We start from the raw sequence: 7,096 nt of genomic DNA on the forward strand, positions 1-7,096 counted from the left end.
GAAGAACGCAAGAACTGAAAGAATGCCTTATATTACTTAGGGAATGCGTACAAGTCTGAATGTTCCAAGGTCTCAGAGATTCTTTGGATGAGTCTTTTTGCTTCCGCTCGTCGAAAAAGTCGCCTCCACTCTTTTGTTTTTCCTTTCCAGTGAGCTCGCCAACATCTTCAGCTTTTCCCGCTGTCATTATCTATAAGAGGGATGTAGGGATTCTGATTGCTTATTTGTCTTGGGAGTCGGAGCCCCTCATTCCTGGGGGATTCAAGCCTCCAAACCCCTCTGCTGTTTTTTTTTTTCATCATTCTATTGAAGAAATCATGAATGGGGCAGAGGATGAGAGCTTAGGCCCCAATTCTTTCACGGAGGTGATAAGCAGAAATGGTGCAAAGTAGCCAGTCTTCCCCTCTCTTCGTAGAAGAACTAAATGGAAATGAAAAGCTTGTCATCCCAGTTGATCTTGCTTCCTTTATAGGAACTGTTCAGGCCATGTTCAGGCCATGTTATCTGTTAATGTAGAATCTGAACCAATTTACGAGTTGGAGATGCTAGCGATTGAAAAAGGTGTTGCCATGGCTAGAGTGATGGGTCTTGATCAGATTTGGATTGAGTCTGACTCAAAATTTGCTGTAGATGTTGTCAAGGGTAGAGCCAAAACTCCTTAGAAAAAGAAGAACTTGCTAGAAAAGCTTTCTGTGGCCCTTTCGCTTTTCAGAAAATGGCACATTACTCACTCTTGGAGAGAAGGGAATAGAGCTGCTGACTTCCTCTCCAAGGGGGATTGTGTCTGCAAGGGAACCAACATACAACTTGACCAAATCCCTCAGCCCCTTCTTGAGATCCTCCAGGAAGACAGAGAGGGAAAGATCTACTATCGCACATAACTGATGTATCCTTAATTTTGGTAATTTTCTGTTTGCTGTTTTTGTTGTTGGGCGATTAGCCCCTTCCTGCTGGCCTTAGTGCCCCCATTTGTAACTTTCTTTTTTTATCAATGATATCTGGTAGTGGTCCTGCCTAACCCCAGCTTAATCATCAAAAAAAAAAAAAAAATCTTGCTTCCTTTATATGAACATCTTGTAGAAATGCCTTTCGGTTTTGGCTAGGTACTTGCTGTCGAATCTTAATCTAAAATTCTTCTTCGATTTGACGCTGTGTTTCAAAGAAACAAGTTTCTATTTCAATGTAGGGGCATGGAATCGGAATATAGAGACTGTTGTGATAGATTTAATAGGGGTGACAGTTCTGGACGGATGTGAGATTTAAGGTAATTATGATAGATTTGAGATACACTGGTCATAGGTTAGGAGTGCAGTGAAAGATTGGTGATTGTGTGTGGACTATTTGCATGAGAACTAGGCTTGTTGACGTGTTAAAGCTGTTGACATGTCTCAAGGAACAGCTGGCAGGTGTCAAGAGACAGGTGGTTAGTCTATTACAAGGGAATTATTTCAGGTTTTAACTGTTGACTGTTAATGGGTTTTGGGGAATAAAACTTATGGCGCTCGACAGGAAAATGCTTTGGAGGGAATTTGGGGTATTCGTAAGTTAATGGATAGGGTTTGAATGGGTAAGAAGGGACTCAACTCAACCCAACTAAATCTTTGTCCCAAACTAATTGGGGTCGGCTAATGAATCCTTTAGAAAATTTTCATGAAGAAAGGTGAAAGAATCTACCCGGCTCAAATTGACTAAGTCTAATCCTGACACTAGTTGGGTTCGTCTACATGGATCATTTTCTTCCATTCTCTCCTATCCAAGGTCATGTTCTCTGTTATGTTCCTAGCCATCAAGTCTTTCCTCACTGTTTCTACCCAAGTTGTTTTCGGTCTGCCCCTACCTCTTTTAACTCCATCAACTTGGCACGAGTCACTTTTTCTCACTGGAGCATCCAAACATGCCGAATAGTCCTCCGGTGGGTGGATTTTAGATGCACTTTATAGGTTTGGGATTTAGGGACTGGATTGATTAGATTAGGAAAAGGGTGGGTTTTAGGGTAAGTTCAGTTTTGTAAAAGTTGTTACTCGTTAGTAAAGGTTCTTGAGATGTTATGGTTCAAGATTGCAAAAGTGAAGGGATTTAAGGCGTCTGATTTATTTGAGATCTAAATTGATCGCAGGTCTATTCTAGTATTTTAATGTATTCTAGATGCTAGGGATGGGTTCTTGATGGGGGCAAGAATTGAAAGATAAAGGGACTGTGAACGGTAAAGAGAAGAGATAAAACTGGGTTCAGTGACAGTTTAGCTTAGCAAACATAAGGGAAATTAGATCGGTCGAGTAACTCCAATGATGAGAATTCTATTTCAACCTACTATCCAGAAAAAAGTAGAAATCATGGCGGCACTAGATTGACCAGATCTATGCAAATTTAGCCCCTTCCCTCTTCTTATCAACGATGGATAAATTGATTTAATGGAATAGTTTCCATTTGACGACTGTGACCAGGTCCATCGATCTTTACTCTGCCTTCACACAAATGTATTATTCAGATTTCCATCAATCCGGGCTTCAGCTTAAAATGCCATTAGCCCGTACAGGTGTGGCTCTTTGGCTTAAAATATTGGTATGCTCCCCATTGATGCGAGTTCGAATCCCCCTTAGCTTGCCCGATGCCCGTGGTTTACGTGTGATTATGTGCATCCGTAGGGAATAGTCCCGCCTAAAAAGCCTGCCAATTGTATCTGTTTCCCAAACCCAAGAAACCCCTAACATTCTCACTTGTATTGAGAGCTTACCAGCACATTCTTGTCGATAGCCAGCCTAAACAGTCCTGGAAAAATGATTTTTAGGGGACCATTGCTACACCATGATGTGGATTATAGGCCCAATAAGATGCATATTTGTCCAATAGGACTCGTATGGATATTTTTATTGTTCTTAGGGATATTTTAGGGATTTATTTGGGATTATTAGGGTTATTTGGTCTTTTATTGATTTTAGGGGTATCTAGTCTTTTATTATTGTTGGATGCTTATTTATAGGCCAATTTACAGATTTTTTTAGCTTTTGATGATTAATAATATTGATTGAGATTCTCTCTTCTTTTTTTTCGGAAAAATAGTTTCCTCTCTTCTTATTCTTCTTCTTCTTCTTCCCCCTTCTTCTTTCTTCCTTCCCTCTTCTCTTCTTCTTATCCTCTTATTCTTCTCTTTTCTTCTTCTATTTCTCTTCCCTGGCCTGCATCAATTTGGTATCTATTCCCTAGCCAGCATCACACCATCTATCATCCTAGAAATTAACTATGTTTCCACATCCCTTCTTGAATATTATCCACATATAAAATTCTTCAACATTGTTGTCAATGCTTCTTCAAATCCATGACCGCTCTCCCGAGATGTCTTCTCGTGCTCCACCCATTTCTGTCCACCCCATACTTTTTCATAATATTCTCTCTATAAACTTGACTCCCCCACTCTGAACTTCCATAACCATTTACATAATTGGTCTTGATTCATTCCCTTTAGTCTTTTATCCATAAGCTGCCCTCACACTTTGGTCTACAGACTACATCCCAAGCTACAAAGTGATACTTGCAGCTTTCCTCCCCATTGTTCCATAAGAATCTTTTTTGAATTCTCCCCAACTAATTCACATTACATTGGCATGAACAAAGCAGCATGTAGTATATTGGATGGTTGGGAAGTGCTTATTCGTATCAGTGATAGAGATAGTATCCTCTTCTTTCAAGATGCTAGTGTTTTTTTTTTTCCAAACCTCTCAACGACTGTGCTCCATAATGTTTTATTCGGCTTCCCTACACATAACAAGAGACATAGATATGAGCAAGGAAGATCTGCTTTTGTACAACTAATAGCTTTTTTCCAAACCTCTCAACGACTGTGCTCCATAATGTTTTATTCGGCTTCCCTACACATAACGAGGGACCTAGATATGAGCAAAGAAGATCTGCTTTTGTACAACTAATAGTAGCAGCAGGGTTCTCCACTAATCGATCGTCCACTTTCACCCCCATTACGAACGATTAGAGAAGTTAACCCGCTGCCCCGATACTACTTCATAGCATTTGAGGATTGCTTTAAGCTTACAAGCTTGTCGCATAGAAGTACGACAAAACCTCAGCGTATCATCTTCAAACTGAAGGTGGTTGATTCCTCGTGAGCTTTTAAAAAAACCTTGGGGATTGGGGATAGGAGGTGGAGGAGATCCATTGATGAGAATAGGAAGCCAAGCTGACGATTTGCATGCCTTCATCAATTGTCTCCACCAGTGTCCACACCCCAACCTTCCCATCACGTAGTCTAGAAAATATCATTCCATTATCATATGCCTTCTCCATATCTGCATTGCAAATGATGCCATTTCTTCCGCTCTTATGTTGTGCATCGTTGCACCCATGAGCAATAAAGGTGCCTTTGTTAAATTTTAAAGTGTATTTTTTGGGTTGCTTTATTTTTTTTTTATTTTAAGAAATGTTGTGAGGACAAATATGTACTTTTGTGTCCATGGGCATGTTGGTCTTTTTGCCTAGCTTGCACATGTGTGAGCCACACATGTTTGCTCCATCTTTTCCCACTACCTACCTATTTCAAATTCAAACCTTTACTTGGAACTCCAAACCCACTATCCCTAAGCATTTAAGACACCACTTTTCCATACCCACTACCACTTACCTTACCTAAGCTATCTTCTCTTTACTTTCCTTGACCAAGCCTAATTCTCATTACTTCACTTTTGTAGAGATTCTCCACTACCTAGCTCCATTGAAGCTCTCTTGTTGCAAGCTTGGTTTTGAAGCTTTTTTTTTTTTTTTGTTCTTGTCTTGTATTGTGTTCTTCTATCATATATATTGGATTACATCTTGTGGTGATTGTTCTTCTTCTCTTTTGGTTATTGTTCTTGGGCTAGTGTAAACTTTGGTTTCACTATTTGAGAAGAGGATTTTCCGGTGTTGTGAAATCCGTCTTTCTCTTTAGCCTTCTATTAAGAAATGCCTCTTGGGCTCTTGAGACTATTGAGTTTAAGGCAAAGTTTTAAATTTTAGTTTCGGTTTCGGTAGGCATGGAAACCAAAGGTTGGAAATTTCATTGCAAATCTTGTAAAAACAGGGAATTGGCAAATCATTAAAAAAAATCTTGTAAAATCATGGAAACATGTGCAAAGGATGGAATTTTAAGATGAAACTTTAGGAAATCTTAATAAGTACAAATACACATTTCGAAACCATCACATAAGCAAGAAAGCCATCCATAATAGTTTAACATCAAACACCTAGTGACATGCACTGTCGCACATGTCTGGAACACTAAAATGAATTCTGAAATTTTTTTTTCTTTCCTCAATTTAGAGAAAGTTAATATGATTATGTGTAATTTAGAGGGATATAATCATAAATGGAAGTAGGAGAAGCTCTAGGGGTTTTAATGGCAGGAGTAGAAAAGAAAACAATAGAACTATTATTCGACCTTGAAACTAGGGGGAGAAGAATGAAGACGGTAGAAACGGTGATAAACAACTAAGCGAGATCACCAGGGAGAGAAGATTGAAGACGGCGAAGTGGTAAACAACTAAGTGAAGATGAAAGTTCACTAGTCCATAAACTATGAGTAGAGTGGAGACTCATGAGAGCGGGGGGGTTGATGGGTTGTGCAAACGGTTTATGGTGACGGTGTTTTTTTTTATCATGGAATGTTGAGGTGTTTGGTTCGGAAGACAAGATATGTGCTCCTCAAGAGATCATAAATTACAGGATGCGTTGCGTAGTTGTGATTCAAGAGTCCAAGTAGGCAGTGGTGACAGACAAATTGATAAAATACTGGTGGTGGGGAAGAAACTACAAGTCAGAGCTCATCCAAGCAGTTGGTTCAGTTGGAGGATTATGGTGATTTGGGGCAAAGACACTCTGCAGGAGTTGAGGTTGGGTTCTTTCTTTACTTATGTAAAATTCAACGACGTGGATGGTGATTTCAAATGGATGAACATCTTTGGATTGAATTGGAGGAAATTCACGCTAAGGGCAATCGATTGTGGTGTTGGGGAGGCGGTCTTAATACCCTCAAATTCTCTTATGAGCATGGTTTGAAATTTTGGCCGAAATACCAAAATTTCAGCTCAAATTTCGGATTTCGGCCTGGATCGACGCCGAAAGTACCTTGAACTTGAATCGGTGTCGGTTCCAGATTTCGGCCGAAATTTAGGCCAAATGTAATTTTTAATTTTTTTCAGGAATTCCAAATTTTAGCTTAAATTTCGGCTAAAAATTCAGATTTTAACTAAATTTCGATTTCAGCTGAGGCCAAATCCAATATCAAAACTGAAATTTTAAACCTTGCTTATGAGAAGCGAGGAAGAAAAAGGAGTATGAGGAAGTTCAATGATTTCATCAACTAGCTCGACTTAGTGGACCTTCTGTTGGAAGGAGCTTCATAAACTTGGTCTAACAAAAGGAAGGATCCATTGATGGAATGTCCCAACAAATTTCTCTTGACGCCATTCAAAAAAAAAATTCTCCTTGACCCTTAGCGAAGAGTAGAACTTTGTAGGCGTAAGACAATGGATTCTCTCTAGATCGCTCGCAGATCATAACCCAATTTTGTCAGCGCTTGGTATGGATGATATAGAACCTCCCCTTTACACATTGAGAATATGTGGCTGAAAATGCCGGACTTTAAGAACAAGCTAAGTGGTGGAATGAATGAGAAGGAGAAGAGTGGGAAGGTTCAACTTCATGGAAAGCTTAAAGAGAAGACAAAAATCAAGGAATGGAAGGAAGTTTGCTTTGCTTCTCTTAAAATCAAGGAAGCCTCCATATTGAATAGTCGAGGCATATAACAAAAAAGGAAGAAGGGAGGAGGGGCTTGGATGAGGAGGAAAGAAAAGGAATACTTGAGTGCCTTGAGTAGGAGAAGATAATTAGAATGGATGAAATTAGTTGGTGTCTTAAACCAATGGCCATATGGCGAAGAGAAGGTGATAAAAACATTGCCTTCTTCCACAAGCGCGCGCCTTATCAACAAAGAAAAATTGTTATCAGATATATTTTGGTGGATGGGTATTTGGTCGAGGAGAAAGAGAGGATCATGAGGGAAAAATAAGCTTCTATCCTAAGTCATACCCAAAGGGGCGCTGGGTGTTTACTA

This window comes from Tasmannia lanceolata, unplaced genomic scaffold (assembly GCF_043159265.1).
Source record: "Tasmannia lanceolata isolate RefF3 unplaced genomic scaffold, GAP_Taslan_0.1 ptg000003l, whole genome shotgun sequence".
Taxonomy (NCBI): domain Eukaryota; kingdom Viridiplantae; phylum Streptophyta; class Magnoliopsida; order Canellales; family Winteraceae; genus Tasmannia; species Tasmannia lanceolata.